The sequence below is a fragment of the Mesoplodon densirostris genome, chromosome 1 (assembly GCF_025265405.1).
Source record: "Mesoplodon densirostris isolate mMesDen1 chromosome 1, mMesDen1 primary haplotype, whole genome shotgun sequence".
In the NCBI taxonomy this organism is placed as follows: domain Eukaryota; kingdom Metazoa; phylum Chordata; class Mammalia; order Artiodactyla; family Ziphiidae; genus Mesoplodon; species Mesoplodon densirostris.
The window spans coordinates 151,028,191-151,049,603 of NC_082661.1; the positions used below are offsets into that span (position 1 = coordinate 151,028,191).

General features: G+C 37.6%; 1 long non-coding RNA gene across 2 annotated transcripts in view; it reads right to left on the reverse strand.

The window, feature by feature from the left end:
* LOC132484605 (uncharacterized) overlaps positions 1 to 17,884 on the reverse strand; it is a 43,622-nt gene extending 25,738 nt beyond the window's left edge. For both annotated transcript variants that reach the window (XR_009531238.1, XR_009531237.1), the window contains exons 1-2: positions 17,709 to 17,884; positions 16,841 to 16,946 (exon numbers count right to left, since the gene is read on the reverse strand). This is a non-coding gene — a long non-coding RNA (uncharacterized LOC132484605). The remainder of the gene's footprint in view (positions 1 to 16,840; positions 16,947 to 17,708) is intronic.
* Between the last annotated feature and the right edge of the window lie 3,529 nt (positions 17,885 to 21,413).

The window sequence follows — 21,413 nt, forward strand, 5'->3', positions numbered from 1 at the left end:
TTTTCAAAATATAGATAAATAGCGACCCCCAGGGGTAAAACTTGTTAGTATCTGCAAACTGAAGAATTGAAATAAAGTGAGACTATTCAGGAAAATGTTTTGACTGATAGTAGAATATTAGTTTCAAGTAAACATACCTTTACTAAAATAAAATGAAAGAAACTGGATGATTCTCACCTGCATTTCCATGAAATCTCTCATGAAAATTAGAAAGTTATTGTCTAACTGTGCACAATTAAATACACACTGTTGTTTAATTCTAATTGTAGTGACACATTTTTCACTTTCAGTATATTCTGAAAATCAATTAATTTGAAAATTGATTTAAAAGCTGTAACTATAAACATAAACTAGAGTTGTTGTTTTTTTTAAATAGTTGGCCTTAAACTACATTTTCATGTTAGCGCTACTTCAGCAAAATCCAGACAGAACACAATCCAATGTCTAGGCTTACAGATTGACAGTATGTGTTTAGTGAGTAAGAGATCAGTGGTGAGTGAAATGATTATTCTTTGCTAAATAAATATTTCCACTGCAGAGAACATAAGCTGAGGCTATAAAGACTCCCCAAATCCTTAAATAAAATTTACATAATTTACTTCATTATATATCATATGCACATAATTTACTTCATAATATATCATAACTAAATGGAAAAATTTGGTGTCTTTTCATACCCTTATTGATTTTACAAAACAGCTCTCAATGTTTCCACTAATAAACCTATAAAACCTAATTCTTCCTGGAGCACTCACTGAAATAATTTCAGGGTTCTTAGTTTCACATTTCTACATAAAACACATGGTGGACTTGTTCATGACATCAGCCAAGCCACCACAGATTTGACTGCTTGCTCTTAATTTAGTCCAAGCTTCTATTTTCTAATGTCACTTTGTATCTTCTCATTATTTCCATCACCAGCAATAACAGTTCATTTCATTCTCAGGTTCATTTTCAACAGAATATAAATTCATTAAATCTGTGTGTGTGTGTGTGTGTGTGTGTGTGTGTATGCGTGTGCGTGCAGGCATAATTTACAAATATCAAGGATCTTCTGCATTCTATGAAACTTTCTTTGAATAACTGCTAGGCTTTAAAATATACATCAAAAACTGCACATTTACAGATAGATAGTCTCTCTGAAAATCACACCGTACATGCAATCAACAAGCATGAACTCTCATTTAGGGTAACTGAGGTATCAACACACTTTGTAAGGGAACTCTAGGTAATATATACATAAACTGATCTAGAGAAAAGACAAAACAAGCTATGGCATCAATTGAAGTTGAATGTTTAAAATTTTTGCTGTGATGTCTATAAAACATAGGGAAATGCATTGACTTTGATAGTGATTTGTTTACTCTCTTTAGTTCATAAGGACTTTTCAACTGTCCAAGTTATTTTGTTCCATGCAGGAAGGAAAAAAATCATTTGCATTTAAGGACATATTTACAAATTAACTGAATTTCATTTTGGAAAATCTGGCAAACAGCTACTTGGAGTTTTTAGTTCTTTGACTTCTGTTTCCAACTAAATGGTTTATGCTTTGAGCTAATAATCATCAGGGTCACTTAGCTTCCCTGTGATGTTAGCATAACAAAAGGATGAATAAAATGTATTGATAGTTTATTTAACTCTAATATTATATTCAGAATAAATTATCTTTTTATGTTCTAATTTCTCCTATAGGACCAATATCCAATAAACGAGTCACTGAATCTTAAAACTGGCAAATAGAACCAGAATATACAAATGTGCTACTCTCCCATTTAATCTGAGACTATAACTACTACATACTATTAAAGTGTGTATATTAAATGCTTGTAAAGGTGACATTATATTGACTATAACTTTTTAATTCAGAAGCATTTCTATGCTTAGCAATAACTAAACTCTATATTAATAACCTGGAGGCCCTGAAACATTCATTAGTTATCATGTTTATTAGTTTTCTGTTAGCTAGGTAATACAAATAGTAGTAACATGAGTGGTAATGGTGGTAATGGCAGCAACAGCAGAGTATATTTATTGAGCACTATGTGCTCATCATTTTTCTAATGTCTTTATATTAATTACCTTGTATAACACAATCCTATGAGGTAAAGATGAGAAAAATATTCTTATCGAGGTTATAGGCCATGGTCATATAGGTGTTAAGTGGTAGAAATTACAAGATGGTCATAAAGGTGTTATGTGGTAAAGGTCATGACACCAAGTCACATAAATGGTAGAGATTATGTGTCCAATGTCTATAAGAAACAAATGACAGAGGTTAATTATTCAAGGTCAGATGGGTGGTAAGTGGTAGAAATTATGTGTTCAAGGTCACATCCGTGGTAAGTAGTAAAGGTTAGGTAGTCCAGGTCAGATGGCTGATTAAGTGGTAAAGGCTGTATGTCCAAGGTCACATAGGTGGTAAGTGATTAATTGCTCTCCAGTCTCCCTACCCTCACTAGGAAACTGAGGGCTTTGGCCTGGGTGATTGAGAAGGACACCGTTTGTTATCCAAAATTCATTTTTCCTTTTCTACATAGTAAGAGAGCTATAGCTGACATGAGTGCCTACCCAGGACCTTATTTCCCAGTTCCTCTTGTAGCCAGGTGTGGCTTAGTGACTGAGCTCTCACCAATGGAACGTCAGCAGAAGTGACATTTACCCCTTCCCAGCCTGGCCTATAAAACCTTGTACTGAGCTCCTGTATTCAAGTTCTCTTCCACAAACTAGAATAAGGAAGTGTCTGAAACCAGTTTCACTCAAGCTGGTAAAGACAATGCCCGAGGGAATCATCAAAAACAAAGTAGAAGGAAGCTGGTACTCTGAAAGATTGCCCAGAGCACAGCTGTAGGCTAACCTAGAATGCTCATCTCAGACTACAGCATGAGGGAAAAAGGAAACTTATTTTCTTTGAGCCACTGAACTATTGTTAGTTCTATTTATTACAGCACACAAGTCTTACTTTAACTAATACAATGAATTTTCAGATGCTTTAGAGTTCTGAAACTCTTAAGTTTTAATCAGAAAAAAAATGAGAAGATGATAAATATTATGCTCATAAATTTAAAAACAAACAGAAATTATGGTTCAATAAAACTAGAATGGCTAGCACTAGGCTTCTTTTACTAAGGTGATTTATAATGTATATCACTTCTGATATTTACTTCCTTATATTCTAATCACTTTGTCTTCATATCTTTATATCATGGCATTGCTAAATACAACCTTAACATCTTCTATCATATTCCCTTAGACTTTTAATACATACCATAATGTTAAGTCAAAACTGTAATAAAGAGATCATGCTATTTTGCTATGGATAAGAAATGGTGCCAGATCAGTTTTCTAGCATTGGAAAAACTTTATGCTCAGAATCCATGACTAAACTGAAAAAGATTTTCTTTCTGTAATACCAATCACCTGAATTTTAATGAATATAAAAGAGGGCAAAACACTGTGAGAATAAATCAATTCATTCTTCACTAGTAAGCAGTATTTGGAATAACTTATATTATGAAAAATATGTTTGATATTTTCTTGTTGAAAATAGTTCTGTGGAAATTATTCTAGGTTTGGCAAGATAAGAGCAAGTTTCCCAGCATGTCCCACATTAGATGATAGTTGCAGTTCCATCATTAAATCCACAAGTGTTTGAAGGATCCGTCAAGTGCGCCCATGGATCAGGGTGTCACAAAAATGTGTAAAACATAAAGCTGGAGGACTCACACTTCCTGATTTCAAAACTTATGAAAAAGCTACCATAATCAAAACAGTGTGGTACCAGCATAAAGACAGACATGTAAACCAATGGAAAATATAGAAATCCCAGAAATAAACCCTTGCCTATACGGTCAAATAATTTTCAACTGGAGAGCCAAGACCATTCAATGGGGAAAGGACAGTGTCTCTTCAACAAATGGTGCTGAGGTAACTAGATATCTACATGCAAAAGAATGAAGTTAGACCTTTATCTAACACCATATACAAAAAATAATTCAAAATGTACCTATACATAAGACCTCAAACTATAAAACTCATAGAAGAAAACATAGGGCAAAAGATTCATAGTACTGGGTTTGGCAATGATTTCTTGGATATAACACCAAAGGCACAGGCAACCAAAGAAAAAAGAGACGAACTGAACTTGATGAAAAATTTAAAATTTTGTGGATCGAAAGACATTATGAACAGAGTAAAAAGGCAACCCACAGAGTGAGAGAAAATATTTGAAAATCATATATCTGATAAGGGATTAAAATCCAGAATAGATAGAGAACTCCTAAAACTCAATAATAATATAAAAAAAACATGATTCAAAAATGGGCAAGGGACTTCTGTAGATATTTCTCCAAAGATATGTAAATGACTAATAAGCACATGTAAATATGTTCCACATCACTAAACATTAGGTAAATACAAATCAAAATTACAGTGAAATTTTACCCCATATATATCACAATGAGACATCACTTCACATCCATTAGGATGACAAATAAATAAATAAACAAACAAATAAATAAATAACCAACAGTATTGGTGAGGATGTAGAGAAACTGGAATACTTTTGCACTGTTGGTGGGAATGTAAAATGGTACAGCTGTTGTGGAAAACAGTATGGCAGTTTCCCAAAAAGTCAGAAATAGAATTACCATATGATCCAGTAATTTCACTTCTAGATATCTAACCAAAAGAGTTAAAAGCAGAGTTTCAAAGAGATGTTTATGAACCCATGTTCACAGCAACATTATTTACAATAGCTGAATCTTAGAAGTAACCCAAGTGTCTACTGATGGATGAATGGATAAGCAAAATGTGTTATATACATACAATGATTTATGATTCAGCCTTATAAAGGAAGGAAATTCTGACATATGCTACAACAGGGATGAACCCTGAGGACATTAAGCCAAGTCAAATAAGCCAATCACAAAAAGACAAATACTATACGATTCCACTTATATGAAGTTCCTATAGTAGAGAAGGAAAGTAGAATGATGGTTTCCAGTTGTTGGGGGAGAAGCTACGGGGAGTTATTGTATAACTGATATAGAGTTCCAACTTTCTCCATTGAGGTATTATATGATGTTTGGTTTTCAAACAGTGATTCTACTGGAGTGCTTTTTTAATCATTGGAAATCACAAACTTGGCTCATTAAATGCATGAAAAATCAACTTCATGAAATATTTCCCATCCCAACTTTCCTATGTCCTATAGCATATATGATCATAAGCATTCCATTGTTCCTTTTTAAGAACATTAAGTTTATAAGAAGAGACAATATTCATAAAAAATATAGGGGCTTCCCTGGTGGCGCAGTGGTTGAGAGTCCGCCTGCCGATGCAGGGGACGCGGGTTCGTGCCCTGGTCCGGGAGGATCCCACATGCTGCAGAGCGGCTGGGCCCGTGGCCATGGACGCTGAGCCTGCGCGTCCGGAGCCTGTGCTCCGCAACGGGAGAGGCCACAACAGTGAGAGGCCCGCGTACCGGAAAAAAAAAAAAAAAAAAAAAAAATATATATATATATATATATATATATAAAACAAGCATGAAGTTAGAACACAGCATACATAACTTGAAAATTATCTTACTGTCAAAGATCCCAACTTTTAAATTGTCCTTGCGTTCATTCATAGTAGTTAAAATGGTAGAAACCTGTCTATTCTAACCAAAGTCAGCAGTTTCTACGTGTCTTTAGTAATGCCATGCTCCTGGACTTCAGCTTTTCCCTAGTGTTTTAGTTATATTATCATCTTCCAAGTTCTTCAAGATCCACAAGGATATACAGCATTACCCACAAGTGCCCTACCCACACACTCTTGCCTACATTCAGCCCCATCCCAATGGCCTCCTTGCCTATAGTTATCTGCAATCACTCCAAGAGCACCTGTGACTTTAGCATTTTGGAAACAGAAAATTAGAGCCTGATTTGTTTCTTCTCAATTACTTCCTCTGTGTCTTTATAGTATCCTAAATTTGTAATCATCATTTCTGAAGTTCAGACTATGTTTCAGGCATTGTTCTAGATGATGGAGAAACAAGAACAAATAGCACACTGTTTTTCCCTAAAAGGAACCGACAGTCTGGACTGTATAATCCAATACATACCATGCAAGGAGTATGGGCAGGATACTATGGGGGCATGAATCAGGACATAACTAATTATACCAGTGGAGTCTAGAAAAGACTTCATCAAGACAGCACTGCTTGAGGTAAGCACTGAAAGAGAAGAAGTTCATATAGTCAGAGAAGGGGACTAGAGGCCAGAGAAAAGAGAGGCAGGAACCAGGCACTCAAAACATTGAAGCAACATGAATAAAAATATGGAGGCTTTAAACAACATGGTACATATTGGAAGAACCAAGGGCTTTGACTTGGGTTGTGAAGAAGTCATAGTGACATACAACTTTAGAGAGAGAATAAAAGAGCCAGTTCACAGAAGGTCTTATATTTCATACTAAGGACTAAAAATTGTAGTACATATAATGTTCATAATTATGATGTGCCAGGTTCTATTCTAGACTCTACTTGCAATGGCTCATTTTTATTCCATTTTAAGCATGAGGAAACTGAAGCACAGAGTGCTTTAGTAACTTGCCCAAGGTCACACAGCCAGAAAGTGAGGGAGCCAGGGAGTCTGACATAATAAATTGGGCTCATAGCCATCAGGGTGACTCCCTTCAGCAGTGTGTGCTTTATTCCATTGAAAATGATGACCATTAAAGGGGTTTAAGTAGAAGAAAAACATGACTATTCTAGTAGTAGAAATGAGGTGGGATTAAAATTGAGATAGAAGGCAGTAAAGGAGGAGAAAATGAAATGCAGAGAAATTATATTAAGGCAGTAAAAGCTACAATACTCAGAGAACAATTAAGTGAAGGAGGATATATCAGTTAGCTTTCATTGCATAATTAACCACACAAAATTTAGTGGCTTAAAATAACAAGCATTTACTTAAATCATAAACTGATGGATTAGCTAGGGCCAGGAAAGTTTGGAAGGACCTTGCTCATGTGTCTCAGTGAACTGAGCTGTAAGAGAGCTCACAGCACATAGCACACGGCAGATCAGCTGTAAGATAGCTCTGCTGATCTTGGCTGGGTTCTCCTACATGTCTGGGGCCTCAGCTGGGATCAATCAATTGATTCATGGTGCATGGTCTTCTGTCCCTCAGCAGGCTAGCCCAGGTCTGTTCTCATGGTGGCAGAACAGAGGTATAGGTGGTATAGGCGAGAACAGCAGAAATGTGCAAGGTTGCTTGACACCTAGGCTTGGAAATAGCACTTATATTAATCAATTAAGTTACAAAGCATTTCTCCAAAGATTTACAAGCCCTACTCAAATTCAAAGAGAGAAGTAGATCTATCTCTTGATGGGAGGAGCTTAAGTCACATTGTAAATGGTGGGGAGCCTAGAGGGTAGATAATTGTCACCACCTAAAAAAAATCTAATTAATGGGAGAGAGCAAAAGAAAACATCGGTGATGACTCCCTGGTTTCTTGCCTAAGAAACTGAGGGGATGATGGTGCCATTTACAGAGATAGGGCCAAAGGGGCCCCTCACTGGTGGGTTTTCCCCAGAAAGTGAATAAAAATTTCCATGCGGGCTTCCCTGGTGGCGCAGTGGTTGAGAGTCCGCCTGCCGATGCAGGGGACACGGGTTCGTGACCCGTTCTGGGAAGATCCCACATGCCGCGGAGCGGCTGGGCCCATGAGCCATGGCCGCTGAGCCTGGGCGTCCAGAGCCTGTGCTCCGCAACGGGAGAGGCCACAACAGTGAGAGGCCGGCGTACTGCAAAAAAAAAATAATAAATAAATAAATAAATAAATAAATAAATAAATAAAAGTTTCCATGCATGTTTTTCCCAGTGGTGTGAACCAGAAATCTACACAAATAACATAGCAATAGCAACTGAAAGAATGTGGTGGAAATACTCAGCTTGACTCAATTAAAAGAAAAAGTTGTTACTAAAAAAACTATACATTGTACAATATGACAGTGGAATCTACTGAACTTTTATAACAAACACTGACAGAATGTATGAAAATAAGCTGTGACTTCCTTTGAGGTCTAAAGTCATATAAAGTCCTGCTCACATCTGCCAAATCGATCTTCCTGTGGGAATTCACCACAATGAAACCATTGTCAAGGATGCAACGTATCAAAAAATAGGCTTTATATTCACTGAACTCTATGTTTCAATTAAGTTAAATGCCCTTCTAGGGACAGGAAAATTTCAAGTGTGCTATTACAGAAAATAGCAGAGTGGGTTGTAAGAAAGAAAATCTTTGGGATCAGTAGATATGACTGAGCACACTCACTGTCACAAGCTAGGACACACTACACGGCATGACAGAAAGTCAAAGTAGTCGTCGTGGCTCACCAACATGCATTCTTTGCTTAGTTCAAAGGAGACTGTCATACTATCAATGGCTTTTTATAAATGAGCTTCACTTTTTTAATCCAACCTACTTCTAATTCCTGACTCCAGTGTTTAGTGCAAGATTCCCATGAGCAAATAAACTCAGTTTTTTCACTCTGCTATTTAAGGCTTTTCTCCAGCCTGCCCCATGCCATGTCTTGACTCAGATTCTCAGTCTTCTCTTAAATTCAGCCTGTGCTGGTGTCCAGATGAACTATGTGCTATCCACAAACATGGCCTGTCTTCTTTGGTTTCTTTGCCCTCACTCAGCTCTTTACTCTCTGCTGTGCTGCTTCCTTTTTGTCTCGGCTCGTCCAAAATCTTATTTGAACTTTAAGTCATGACTTCAGTACCACAGATTCCAGCAGCTTATTATGATTTTTCTGTTTCCTGGACTTCCAGTCCACATTGTACCTCACTCTTTGTCTACCCTGGACACTCTGCCTTCTACTAAAATTTTTATTTGTTGCCAGGGACAGGGGGTGGGAGATGGGGGGAAAAGGTGAAGGTGGTCAAAGGGTACAAACTTCCAGTTATAACATGAATAAGTTCTGGGTATGCAATGTACAGCATGGTGACTATAGTTAACAATCCTCTATTGTATATTTGAAAATTACTGAGAGTAGATTTTAAAAGTTCTCCCCCCACACACCCAAATTTTATCTGTGTGTGGGGACAGATGTGTTAATAAACCTTATTGTGGCATCATTTTGCAATATATATACGTATCTAATCATTACATTATACACTCTAAGCCTACACAATGCTATATGTCAATTACATCTCCATAAAGCTGGAGAAAACATTTTTAATAAAAATAAATACAAAATAGAAGTTTTCATTTGTTTCATCCTTAACTTCCTAGTACCTTTCCTGAGGGGACATGAATTTAGTCTTTTTCAAGATGGATTTGCCAAGTGAGGAGTGAGGTTGGAGCTTTCTCTCTTCCAACAACACAGTTTGATTTTTATGTGCTTCAAATAATGGTCTACAGACTTCCACAGAATATATAATTTGAAGAAAAAGTTCTGTAAATGCTTTAAGTGTTTGAAAACTGCTGTTTATTTGTTTTTGCATCTCTTGCTATTTCTAATGCAAACCCTTTCCCCTGGTGGTGGGTAGAAATCTATATGAGCTAAAATTAGTATAACAAATAACATTGTTCACTACCTGCCAGAAGGTAACAAGAAAGGGATATCAAGTATGAGACAGTTCATATCCAATTGGCATATATTATTGATAACTGCAAAATCATTTGCTAAAAAAAAAATAAAAGTGGCAAGCCAGCAGAAAAATAAGTACTGTTAAAGAAGATAATTGCCAGTGATAGGTTCAATCTGGATCACAAAGCATGATCAGAACTTTCTAAAATGATAACTTCTTAAAATAAATAGCAAACTGAGATGTGAGCAAGTATTAAATTGTAGTGTGTATTCACCCCTTAACTCCTTACCTAAACAAACAAACATAATTATATGGTACAATCTTATACCATTTTAGGTCTCTATCTTTGAGTTACCCACTATGGTAGACAAAATAATGTGCCCATAAAAATGTCCATATCCTAATCTCCAGGACCTGTGAACATTATGTTACATGGCAAGAGAGAGTTAAAGTTGCAGATGGAATTAAGGTTGTTAATCAGCTGAAGTTAAAGTAAGGAAATTATCCTGGATTATCCAGCTGGGCTCAATGTAATTAATCATGACAGTCCCTTAAATGTGGAAGAGGTAAGCAGAAGAGTCAGAGCCAGAAAGATGGCATCATGAGAAAGACTTTGCTGGCTTTGGAGATTAAAGGGGGCTATGAGCCAATGAATCCAGGAAACCTCTAGAAGCTGGAAAAGTTAAGGAAGTGGATTCTCCCTTGGAACAGCCAGGAAATAAGGCAGCCCTGCTGACACGTTAATTTTAGCCCATTGAGGCCCACTGCAAACTTCTGACTCCAGAACGATAAGATAATAAATGTGTGCTCCCTGAAGCTATTAAGTTCGTAGTAATTTTTAAAGCAGCAACAGGAAACTAATACACCAAGAAAAATCGTTCCAGCTTTCCCCAGATACCAAGAAACTGTTCCCTCCTTGTCAAATATCTTTCCTATTTCAATCATCTATCGGTACTCCCAAACTATCTTTATTTGTAAGATGGTAATTTTCAATTGATAAGATAGTGATGTTTTCTATAAATTACTCTGTCAAAACAATTACTAGAAAAGATATTAGCAAAGACTTAATGAATATTTAAATACTGATTATACAGCTATTTTAATTAATGCCATTCAGACATAATTTAGAAGCAAAATATATTTTTAAATCCTCAAATAGCACATAATAATGAGCTATATTTTATTTTTGAGAAGACAAACGTTGCTTGTGTTGTGAGTTGATCTCTTCTTTAAGAACAAACTACTTAACAAAATTAGGCATTTTTTGTTTGACCTACCAATAATAGGTAAATAAGTGAAGCACAAGAGAATGAGGAGAATAAAGGTGATATCTCACTTCTAACACAATTTCATCAAAATGGTAAAAATGTGTTTAAATTAAGCCTGGGAAGGTCCAACACAATTGGGAACTGAAGAACTCATATAATGTTCATGGGTATATGGATTGCTCCTGTTTCAAAAATGCTTTCATTTCAGTACCATTTAGAAAATGTGAGACTCATTTTATCTAAACAACAACAACGAAATCATCACCAGATAAGATTTGGCAATGCTGTGAATCCCGCTAAACCTCAGTTTTTTCTTATGATTTTACCAGTCTATTCCCCACGCAGGTTAGTTCTAAGGATCAAATTAGATAATGTATTTAAAGCAAATTGTAACCTACCAAATTACTTTTTCCCCCTCAGTTCCTACTATAAGTCAAACACCAAGCTAGGCAGACAAACAAGAATTAGACAATAACTTCAACAATTAATGTACAATGTAAGACACAGAATGCTATGAGGATTTGTGGCTAATACAAACTGGAAGGGGGATGGTGAGGTACCTCCAGCCCTAGGGAATCAGATTGCCTACTGTGTGCCAGGCACTATGCATGTTAAATTTTTTATGCACATTATACCATTTAACCCTCACAATAATCCGACAAGGTAGTGTTATTGTTTTTCCCTTTTTACTGATGAGAAAGATAAGGCTTAGGTGAACTAACTTTTCCAAAGCCTGCAGAAAATAAGGGATAAAGCCAAAATTCATTCAGTTAACAAATAATTATTGAGCACCTACTGTGTGAGAGGCGTGTTCCAGATGCTGAGATTACAGTAGTGAAGACAGCAGATAAAAATATCTACCGTCAAGAAAATTATACTCTAGGGAGGGAAACAGAAAACAAAGAAAATAAAAATTAAGTATATTTTATACACACACACACACACACACACACACACACACACACAGTTTAGCAGATAGAGATAAGTGAAACACAAGTGAAACAGAAGGTGGTGGAGATTGAAATTTTAAGTAAGATGTTCAGGAAGGCCCTCTTGTTGAACATGGTAAGTTTGACATGCTTGTTAGGCATCCAGATGTATTTGTCAAGTAGGCAGAGAATACACGAGAGAAGGCAACGTTTGAGTAATTGCTTAAAAATAGTGATGGAGTTGGGCTAGCAGATATCTAAGGGGAAGGCATGTAAGGAAGAACAAATAGCAAGTAGAAAGGTCCTGAGATGGGGATTGATGTGGCTGAAGCTGAGGGAGAGAAGGGAAGAGCAGAAGATGAGATCTGGATGTAATGGTGGAGGGGGCAGATCACACAGGACCTTGTAGTTCATAGTCAGGTCTCTGGTATTTGTTCCAGATAGGAAAATGGGGTCTTGATCATAGAAGGATATGTTTTAACAGGATCGCTTTGGCTACTATGCTGAGAACAATCTGAAGAGAGGAAGCAGGGAGATTGGTTAGAAGGTGTTTTCAATAATTCAGATAGCAGGAGGTAGTGCTTTGTACAAGTCTGATAACAGTAGAAGAGTGGCAAGTTGTCAGATTCTCAATATATTTGAAAGTAGAGCCAACAGGATTTGCAGATGGATTGAATATGGGGGTGTAAGGGAAAGAGAGGAGACAAAAATGACAGCAAGATTTGAAGCTGGAGCAAGGAAAGATTTGAAGCTGGAGAAAGGTAAATTGCCATTAATATTTGGGAAGAAGAGGTTTGGTGGTAAATACCAGGAGCTTAGACTTGGATATGTATGATTGATATTCTTATCAGATGTTCAAACCAACTAGAAATTGTCAAGTAGGAAGTTGGATATATAGGACTAGAGTTTAGGGAAAAGACTCTGGGGCTGGAGAAATAAATCTGGAAGCCACCTAATTTAATACAAATTAACATATGAACTTAATTCCAGATCTGTTTGATTCTCAAACCTAGCTCCTATTTGTTGGGAGCAATTCTCCATTGCATTTCTGCATGTCTCAGGTTATCTTTTCAAGGATGTTTATACAATAAACATCCTCAGAGACTAAAAGAGTGTCTCTCTCCAGGTTTAAGGACAGATCTGTTTCCTGATCAAGATACTTAAGGTAATGTCTCCTTTGGAAGCAAAGAATAGACAGATTGGCTTGAAGCTTGCAACCCCCTTATAAAACTGGTTTCCTGGGACTTCCCTGGTGGTCTAGTGGTAAAGACTCTGCCTTACAATGCAGGGGACGTGGGTTCGATTCCTGGTCAGGGAATCAATGTCTCACATACCACGGGGCAACTAAGCCGGCGCGCCACAACTACTGAGCTCGCATGCCTCAACTAGAGAGCCTGTATGCTGCAAACTACAGAGCCTACACACTCTGGAACCCACACGCCACAACTACAGAGCCCATGCGCCCTGGAGCCCGCACGCCACTAGAGAGAGAAGCCCACATGCCACAACTAGAGAGAGAAGCCCACGAACCACAATGAAGAGCCCACGCGCTGCAACTAAGACCCACATGCTGCAACGATGAGGCCAAAAATAAATAAATAAATAAATCTTAAAAAAAAAAAAACTGGTTTCCTAAGCTCAGCTGTGACCTACATCCAGTATGTTTGCAAGGTCTACCAGGATCCACTCTGCATCACCCCCATGACACAAGGGGAGAGCAAAGGGGAAGCTCGTGCTGCCTGATGTCTCATGAGCGATAAACACCTCAATCCACTTAAGCTCACTGTTTCCTTACCAACCACATTTATGGAAATGTGGGAAGTCGATCTAGCAGCTGAAGTAGTAGCTGAGCCTTAGGAACTGTCTGATCACTTAACTACTATTGAAGAGGAATCACTGAAAATTTTGTAACAAGGGAAGAGGTGTGATTTGACTTGAAGTTTGAAATGAAAATCCCTCTGATATCAGAGGGAAAGTGGTCCTGGAGAAGAAGAAACAAGAGTGGAAGAAGTTACATCAGTCAGGCTGTTGTTGCAGCAATCCCCGTAAGAATGAAAAAAGCCCAACAGAGGGGTTAACCAAGGGACTGAAAGAAGGAGGCAGATTCAAGAGATATTTAGGAGCTAAAATCAATTGGCCTTCAAGCTGTATCTTTACAACATTAAGTCAGAAAACTTCAAGTGTAAGTACGAAAGTAATTGGGAGTCACTTTCTTACATAAGAAGAACGGAGTCAGGCACAGTTGCCACATGCCCGTCAGAACTCCAGGTTGACTTCTCCACATAGTTTTTCTCTTTTTCATGGTCTCAAGCAGCAGCCTTGAGCATTGGATCCTCAAACAGCAATGCCCACAACAGGAAAGAAGGGGAGACCTCCATTGTACAGGCATCTCTTTGTTTTTTAATCAGAGAGGAAAATCTTTCCTAGAATCCCATTAATCAGATTGGGCCAAATGCCCATGCCTTCAATGCAAGGAAAGTTGAGAGAACAAAATCTGGCTCTTTCAGCCTCTATAGTGGGAGGTAGGTTCTAATAACAGTGAAGAGAAGGTTGGAATTGGCTGTTGGAGAGACAACCAGTAGTGTCTCCCAGAGGATCTAATTAGCTGTGGAAGCTGAGAAAGAAGGAGAACTCTAAAGGATTGCTTAGACACCTGGCTTAGACCACTGTCTGGATGGTATTGTCATTCATGGACGAAGCAATGCGAGAGAAACAGGTTTGGGGTAGGGAGTGAAGCTATATCTTTGAACACATTTGAATTTCTAGTTGGAAAGCCCAGAGCTCAGATTCATAGGGATCTAGAGCTCAAGACTGAGAGCTAAGCTAGAGTTATATAAGTTTGGGACAATATAAGTGAAGTCACAGAGCAAAAGTGTCCAGACACAGTGTGATTACAGAGAGGGTCAAAGAGGGAATCTTGGAAAGAGAAGCCCATTTGACAGACTGAAAAGGGAAGTCCATGAAAGTAAAAAGAAAAGAAGAGAGAGCAATATTTTAAGATGGAAGAGAGGCCAATGGTACTAAATGCTTCCCAGAGATCAAATAAGAAGATGAAGAATGCCTATCAATTTTAGCCACGTTGGCATGGTGACCATTGCCAAGTAAGATAAATATATAGGGAATTCATTATAGACAAGTGATTTTTTTTTTTGGCTATCTATTAGGCTCTTTATTTTTTTATGAGGGCAGTGCAAGCCCGTGGGGAGAGAGCTGGAAAACAGGGGGGTAAGAGTGATCTATAATGGCTATACAATTGTAATATACAACTGTCAGGAAGTGTCTGTGCCTTGGATCTTTATAGAACCAGCACAGCCACCTGCCAAGCGTCCAGGATGTTCAATAAACGTCCCTCCATCTCCCCAACATATAAAATATTGGGGGCTACTGTTCCAATTCCACCCCTTGCTTATCATCACTATTTTATATGCTGAAGAATACATTTTCTTCATCAAGGTTAATTTTCTTTTACTAATTTGCTTCAGTTCACTACTCACAAAAATGGGCAAGGGCCTCCCTGGTGGCGCAAGTGGTTGAGAGTCCGCCTGCCGATGCAGGGGATACGGGTTCGTGCCCCGGTCTGGGAGGATCCCATATGCCGCGGAGCGGCTGGGCCCATGAGCCATGGCCGCTGAGCCTTGCGCGTCCGGAGCCTGCGCGTCCGGAGCCTGTGCTCCGCAACGGGGGAGGCCACAACAGTGAGAGGCCCGTATACCGCAAAAAAAAAAAAAAAAAAAAAAAAAAAAAAAAAAAAAAAAAGGGCAAAAATGCAATGTAAAGAATATGCTATCCAAATAAAAGCCCGGTTTCTATGGCAGTGATCTGAGATAGAGTTCCAGTTTGCATGGAAGAGTTGCTATTTTAAAAAAATCCTAAAATTTTACATCACTCTATTTTGTGTTTTTCTTTTTCAGTTCTCTGGTAAATCTCTTAAATATTATAAATGAAAGTAGTTATTAAGTTTTATATAGGAGTAAATATAAATTTCAGTAAATTTCAGCTTTTTAATAGTCCTTACTATATGTTATGCTATGCTATAGAAGGTCAGCCAGAGTGACCTGCTATTCATAAAGAACAACTGGAAAAATCAAAAACCACAGTTTATAAGAAAATCAGCACAGCCTGTCCTATACCAGGTTCCATCATGCCCTCTTGTGTCTAAGTGTAGCATAGCAGCTCCAACTTTAAATTGAAATATTCAGGGCTTCCCTGGTGGCGCAGTGGTTGAGAGTCCGCCTGCGGATGCAGGGAACACGGGTTCATGCCCCGGTCTGGGAAGATCCCACATGCCGCGGAACGACTGGGCCTGTGAGCCATGGCCACTGAGCCTGCGCGTCCGGAGCCTGTGCTCTGCAACAGGAAAGGCCACAACAGTGAGAGGCCCACGTACCACAATAAAAACAACAACAACAAAAATTGAAATATTCAGTACAACACGGTGAACATCACACACTTGCTATGGGCCAGGTGCTAGGCTCGGTGCTGAGTCCACAGCTGTGGACAAAACCTACAAGGTCCCTATCCTCATGGAGATTATTTAGGACTTACTTTAATTATTATATAAGTTTACATGTCATTTGAAAACTTCTGTATGAAGATTTAGCATTTCATTATATGGTACAAATAGTTTTATCAGCTAGAAAATATTGCCACTAATTTCTTTAGTCTACAATCTTAAATTATTGATTCAGCTTGCCCATAAACTCTTCTCCTTAACTTCTAGTGGTAAAAATTTCATAATCCATTGATTTAGTTTTATAGCTACTATTTACAAAGATATAATCTTCAATAAAATGATGCTGTGATGTTTAATTCTAAAGCTCTTATTTAATCTTAGTGTTAGTTGTCATTGAGAAGCCTCTGAGGTTATAATTTCATAGTTTATGATCCCAGGAAAATTTTCCTTATTAAATTATAGACAAGAGACAGTGCTTTAGTCTGTTATTAAAATTGAAATTCCCTAAATCTAATTATATATTCTTACCATCTGCATTTTTATGATTCTTATCTAAAGAAATCTTCTGAAAATCTCAGAGCTGACATAAATTTCTTAAATTTTACTTACTTTTTGTGGGCTTTGAAAACAAAAGTTCTTGTTTTAATTTTAAGGAGCAGAAACTTAATTGTGATGGCTTGCAGATAGATGACAATATGGCCCAGAATGAAACTTTCTATAATAAAAGCAGATATGATAAGATATAAACCATAGTAGGCAGACCTTGAGAATTTGATTTCAATGAAACATTTAAATCAGTAATCATCCATTCTAGCATTCTACCTTTTACACATAGACTATTGTTTCACCCTTAACAATTATCAGGAGGTTGTCCCCTCATTCCTAAGTGTGAGGACCACTGTGCATTTCTCATTTACTCAATTGCCCAACCCCTTTTATTCTTATTATAAGAGTATTCTCTTATTCTACCTCAGTGTTTGGAGGTTGGGGGACCTCTAGTTAAGGTTAGTCTTATGCATGGTGACTTTAACCCTCCTCCAAGTATATCAAACCCCAAACAACCCTACATAAACCTAAAATCTAATTTAAAACAAAAAGCCTGCTCTGCAAAGGTAGCTTCAAGTCAAGTTTCCCAGTCTCTCTTTACAACCAAATGACTGACTCAAAACCCCACTTATATTAAAAATCTAAATCCCCCATTTGCCTTCTCAGACTATGTATCATATTTCCTTTTAAAAATGGATGATAGGAGCATTTTCCACTTTGCCCTGGGAATGCTTTGCCTCATTTTATCGTATATTCAAATATCTGGCTAAAATTATGAATGAAAGCTTATGAAATTTTAAGGCAGCTTTCACTGCCTGCCTTGCCCACGGAGACCAGAGTCATGAGCCAAGGTACCTGATCTGACAAACATTCACTCCTGCATGGTGCAAAAGGTAAGGCAACATCTTTGCTTGGGAGTCAAGAAGCCCACCTCAGCAGATATATCCAACATCTGTGAGAGCTTTGCCAACACGTTTGAGTGTGGAAGGATCCTCATATTATTGAATTCTTTCTCCAATGCATTACAACAGATGTGTATCAGTTAGCAATTGCTATAACAATCATGTAAAATAAGCCACCGCCAAGCACAGTCATAATAGATGGAGTGTGGATCCAAGGAGAGATAGAGGATTGAAGCCATTTTTGCAATCAGTATGCTACAAGATGTCTAGTAATGCAATGATGACTATAAAATGATCTTTCTAAATCAAATCTGACTTTCCTTTTGTTTTTATTATAACTTCTGAACAAGGAAAACTAAAACACACATTTATGCACACACACAAACTTTCTGGGTGCCCCCTACCAATAGTCATGAGCTCACTCACACCCATCCCCACCTCTACAGTTGCTACTTATAGCAAAGGGTCTTCAAGATTTAGACTCACTTTTCATGTGAGGGGTTACAAACATTTTCATGTAATGGGACACACAGAGAAAGATCAAATATGTACAGCACACTGAAGTAAACTAAAGGAGTTTTGAGGGCATCTATGTCAGGCTAGTGGAAAATTTTATTAATTTCTTCATATTACAAAAGTCAGACAAAAAATGAAATATAAAGTATTAAGAAAGATATTAACTTTTAACTGGTATAAAACTTCTAAATAAATCTTTTTATTTTTATTTTCTGAGAAATTTGAACTTGATTCCATGAACATAACATTTTTTTTCTATCAGGTTTTATGCTTGACATGGCAATATGTAATTCTTGATAATGATTTTTCAATGAAGTCTCTGAAAGTTTAATAGTCACTTTTATAGGAAGCAAATAGGTTGTAACAACAGGCAGAAGAAAATTTATTGCTTTTTCACTGGCCACAGCAACTTACTTTTCAGAATTAGACAGAATTTGGGTAATAAGAATTCATTAAATTGTGTTTTGAGGAGCCAGCCATTCTTTAAATCCAGCTGAGATGGAGTCAGAGGGATCTGATTCAACCTTCTGACTTAAACAACTAAAAAGTTGGACAAAATATGAATGAAAGGGCTTCCCTGGTGGCGCAGTGGTTGAGAGTCCGCCTGCCGATGAAGGGGACACGGGCTTGTGTCCCGGTCTGGGAAGATCCCACATGCTGCGGAGCAGCTGGGCCCGTAAGCCATGGCCGCTGAGCCTGCACATCCGGAGCCTGTGCTCCGCAATGGGAGAGGCCGCAACAGTGAGAGGCCCGCGTACCGCAAAAAAAAAATGAATGAAACAACATCTCTCAAGACACAAAACATCAGGCAATGAAGGACCGGTATCCCTGAGTGATGAGAGACAAAAAAAGTGAGCCCTACAATTGTCCTAGGTTAATGTCTAGAGAAAATTTCCACACTGTAGCATAGGGAAAGGAAATGCAGGCAGAGACCCATGGTGTCTCTGTGTTGAGAGATGAGAATCCAGGGAAGCCATGGTAGCTAGAGTTTGCAAGGCAGAGTACTACAGAGAAGCAAGATGCGCACAGAGAGAACTCTAAAGATCTGAAGAGTGTTCCCCTGGAGTATTCAGTTGAGTACTGATCAGCAAACACAGCTAAGGAAACTATCTGAGGCTGAGAGAACCACCTGAAAAGATTAGAGGAAACAGTGTCAGAGGCACTCATAGAGACAGACATAGTTCCTGTTCCCACAATTAGAATAAAACATATCAATCAATCAATTGAAAGAGAACTAGAAATAACACAAATAATAAACTTAGTAGACAAGGACCTTAAAAAATTATCTTAACTATATTCTATATGTTCAAGAAGCTAAAGAAAAGATTGAATATATTAAGTAGAAACATGGACAATAAAAAAAAAAAAACTCCCATCAAATTTTTAGAGATGAAAACTACAGTGTTTGAGATGGAAAATACCCTGTATTTTATTAGGTCACAAAACATGTCTTAACAAATTTAAGAAGACTGAAATCACATCAAATATCTTTTCTGACCACAATGGAATAAAACTAGAAATCACAGAAGAAGGAAAATTCACAAATATGTTGAAATTAAATAACACTCTCTTGAATAACAAATAAATCAAACAAGGATGGAACAAAAGCAGTTCTAAGAAGGAAGTTTATAGTGATAAATGCCCACATTAGAAAATAAGAAAAGAGCTCAACATAACTTTACACCTCAAAGAGCTAGAAAAAGAAAAAGAAACCAAACCCAAAGTTATTAGAAGAATGGAAATAATAAATATTAGAGACAAATAATCAAAAGAGAAAAATAGAAAACTACAGGCCAATACCCCTGATGAACTAAATGCAAAAATCCTCAACAAAGTACTAGCAAGCTGAATCCAACAGCATATTAAGAAACCGTACATTATGACAAAGTGGGATTTACCCCTGAGATTCAAGAATGGTGCAACACAGCTCAGTGTTTTGTGACCACCTAGAGGGGTGGGATAGGGAAGGTGGGAGGGAGATGCAAGAGGGAGGAGATATGGGGATATATGTATATGTATAGCTGATTCACTTCATTATAAAGCAGAAACTAACACACCATTGTAAAGCAATAATACTCCAATAAAGATGTTAAGAAAAAAGAATGGTGCAACATATTCCAATCAATTAACATAATATACCACATTAACAGAATACAGGACAAAAATCACGATCATCATAGATACAGAAAAAGCGTTTAACAAAATTCAACACACCTTTGTGAAAATAATTCTCAACAAACAAGATATAGAAGTTATTTACCTCAATATGACAAAGACCATATATAGTAAGCCCAAAGCTAACATCATAGTAAATGGTGAAAAGCCAAAAGCTTTTCTTCTAAGATCGGAAACAAGGCAAGGATGCCTACTCTTGCCACTTTTAAATGTAATATTAGAAGTCCTAGTGAGAGCAATTAGGCAAGAAAAAGAAATAAAGGGCACCCAGAATGTAAAGAAAGAAGAAAATTATCTCTGTTTGTAGATGACCTAATCCTATATGCAGAAAACTCTAAAGACTCCACAAACAAACTGTTAGGACTAACAAATGAATTCAGTAAAGTTGCAGGGTATACGATCAACAGGTAAAAATCAGTTTCATTTCTCTACACTAACAAAGAGCTATCCATATAGGGAAATTAAGAAAACAGTCCCATTCACAATAGTACCAAAAACAATAAAGTAATTAGGAAGAAACTTAATCAAGTAGATGAAAGACCGAAAACTACAAAAAACAGATGAAGGGTTTCCCCGGTGGCGCAGTGGTTGGGAGTCCGCCTGCCGATTCAGGGGACACAGGTTCGTGCCCTGGTCCGGGAGGATCCCACATGCCGCAGAGCGGCTGGGCCCAGGAGCCATGGCCGCTGGGGCTATGCATCCGGAGCCTGTGCTCCGCAACAGGAGAGGCCACAATGATGAGAGGCCCACGTACCGCAAAAAAAAAAAAAAAAAAAAAAACAGATGAAAGAAATTAAAGAACACATAAATAAGTGGAAAGACATCCCACGTTCATGGATTGGAAGACTTAATATTGTTAAAATGTCCATACTACCCAAAGCAATCTACAGATTCAATGTTATCCCAATGGTATTTTTTACAAAAATAGAAAATAAAATCCTATAAATGATATTAAGCCAGAAAGACCCCAAAGAATAAAAGCAATCTTAAGGAAGAACAACAAAGCTGGAGGCATCACACCTCCCAATTTCAAAATATAATGT